General features: G+C 38.8%; 1 long non-coding RNA gene across 1 annotated transcript in view; it reads left to right on the top strand.

Annotated features, from left to right (window-relative positions):
- Window positions 1–2,928, top strand: part of LOC111269172 (uncharacterized) — a 17,200-nt gene extending 14,272 nt beyond the window's left edge. Inside the window, exon 2 of the long non-coding RNA XR_002685631.2 lies at window positions 2,701–2,928. This is a non-coding gene — a long non-coding RNA (uncharacterized LOC111269172). The remainder of the gene's footprint in view (window positions 1–2,700) is intronic.

Below are 2,928 nucleotides of genomic sequence, written 5' to 3' on the forward strand. Positions count from 1 at the left end.
ACTATATTATTATATAGATATTTATTTAGAAAAAATATACTTTTATCCAACTAAATGATAAGACGAATTTAAGAATGCTTTTTAGTTAATAAGAAACGTAACGGTGTAATGGTAACCTATCTAAATTCTGAGCTTAGGAACAGGCTTGAAACCGATGGTTAGACACTTCGATTCACACTGGCAGCCAGGCAAATTAAAAACATTTAATAAATTTAAAAAAAAAAATAAGATATGTGAGCGAAAAACGACCTTAGAATACGTTTCCAAAATAAGTAACACTACAGTAGGTAAATTCTGGTCTATAATGGTTTCAAGGTACACGCATATCAAAACTAATCTGAAGTCTTCAAGTATTTACATTTCATATACCTATTATAGTAGTCTTAGATGAATTATAATGACCTTTAAGCCATTAGTCGAATTCAGTGCTAAGGTCTTCTTCATCATAGACTAAAATTCTCAGTCAGACATAATCACTAGCACCCTTGAAAATGCATCTTTGCAGCAACGTATCAAAACTTCATATACGAGGGGTTCACTCTATCCAAACACATTGAACGCTAAGCATACAAACAAAGAACATACCGAAAAAATGTTGAATTGTTTACTGTTCCGGCAATCGTATAGCGGTCACGTATTTGCTTACTAAATCGAAAGATGCGTGAGGTGATCCGGGTTGAAAAGCGGGTCGTTTCGTACTGAGCGTACGGCCAACCGTTGGAAACAATGCTTTGCTTCAGTGCCGGAGGTAAAAGTAACTCATTTATTTTAGCACCCAAATTAAGTGGCAATAACCTGATCGGCAAAAGCTTCGCAAGTTGCTAAAAACACATGAACGCCGCTTCCAACAATATGATCTACTTTAGCAACAGTGGTACTCCTCTACGAAGGCTGCCTTGTGATGACGCGCCTCAGTTAGTCCCGAACTGCGGGTACATTGCTGTGATGAGCAGGAACGGTTCTGGGATTGTCCTTTTCAGCATCCGCCGTAAATGGCAGCTGGATCTGTTCAAGAGGTGACGTCGACGAGATCAGCGACTTGACTGAGGGACCTCAGTCCAGCGTACAAGGATAGCTTTCATTATGATCATTAGCGATTCACCCAAGGCAAACAGCAAATCCGCTCGGGAGATTTGGATGTGCCTAGTTCGGCCTGATTTGGCCAGAGTTGTCTCCGATATAATTCTCATTATTACCACACGCGATATAAGATAGATGACTGAAGGAATACAATATTGATGTGCTTAAACGGGCATTTGTTTCTGCTACAGTGTACAGTAAGGCAAGCTTTACAAACCTGGTCAATAGTTTGGATGCCACGGTAGCGACATAAAAAGACTTTTCTTTAGCGACCGGATTAACTACTCTGACATGCTCATTAACATTAAGTAACAATATTAATAACAAAACGCACGCGTAAAACGTACACAATTGTGAGAACTAGTTGTTTTTATTCATGGGCATAGTAATGGACAGTAAATCACTCCCAACGTTATCATTCTACATTCCAGTAGACAGCCAAGATGCTCAATGCTACGTTCGACATCTGTTGTAGTAAAACGAATTCATTTAAATAATTAGTATAAATCTAAGTATTATAAGATACTTAGATTCCTGCCTTGTCCAAATTTAGTTTGCGTGTTTTTGATATATAGATTATATTGATAAGGCCACATTAGGCACAGATCAGCGAGGCCAGTCAAAGTCTTGGGCAGAAACCGGAATGATACGATAACAACAACCCTCAATCAACGGACTTGAGGTTAAGGAAAACTCAAAGATTAACATCTGTTTGGAAGATCGAACTAGCATTCACATCGAAGCTTCAGTACACCATACTTAACCTTTGCGTGCTCATTATCGCAATAGTATATTTATTATTACTATTAAATATGCCACTTTTCAATGATTGCACGTTATTAAGCATGTTGACTCAGTATGGTACATCGATACAGTGATAGGATAAATATCCCCTAGCAGTAATCTCTCTAACATAGAAGACACATGCGTTATGGCCTTTCTTTTCTATCTAGGGGTTAAGTAGGACCAGTCGGACAAATCAAGAGACCATATTAGATATGTATTACTCTATTAAAACCAAAAAAAAATCAAACTAATTAATACGTTTCGTCTGCGTGGCATACTAGTGTTGAAATTGCCTTATCATGCTGGTACAACAATACAGATGGGGTCTTTTGTGTTGGGCTCTGTATGGGTCGCAGCTTTAAAGGTCACACATGGGTGTTTTGTGGTTGTAAGGACTGCGCAGCCCTAAGCACAAAATGTTTCATGACACTGCTAGCATCTTTAGGAACTAAACAAGAAAGAATGAGGCTAAGGCCAAGCGCTGGACGAAACGGGGTCAAGCTACGAGAACGAAAAGGTCTCTCGACCGGCAAAAAGGCAAGAGCAACTCCAACAGGGGAAAGTCTGCATCTGGACCCACTAGCAGTTGCCTTGATACATATTATTTCCTAATGACCCGTATTTTATTAATCGTTTTTGTGTGTGGCACATTAATTATAGGACACATGATCATTATTGCCTAAAGAAAAGGCGGTGAATTGTGGGTCAATGTGTGTTGGTTAGAGAATCAGAGCCGCTAGGCCTCTCCAGACGGGAGTAATGTTTGATACCAGGATTCAATAGACCAAGCAACCCAATAATGTTATACTAAAATAACTCTATTTTTTTTTACAGGACAGCTGTTTGTCAGAGGAAGCCTTGTAGAACACATCATAGTTATAACGAAAGTTGTCCATCTCAACCCTGGAAGATAAAATCAAAATTCAGGAGATGACATTAAAAACTACAGCAACCATCAGTCTATTTTCGTAAATAATTCCGATAGAATAAGAAAATAAAAAACATACGAAGGAGGAGAATTGTCGACACCAAGTCTTCTTCCTAGATCCACGAAAAATCCGG

The sequence above is a fragment of the Varroa jacobsoni genome, unplaced genomic scaffold (assembly GCF_002532875.2).
Source record: "Varroa jacobsoni isolate VJ856 unplaced genomic scaffold, vjacob_1.0 scaffold_1359, whole genome shotgun sequence".
Classification (NCBI taxonomy): domain Eukaryota; kingdom Metazoa; phylum Arthropoda; class Arachnida; order Mesostigmata; family Varroidae; genus Varroa; species Varroa jacobsoni.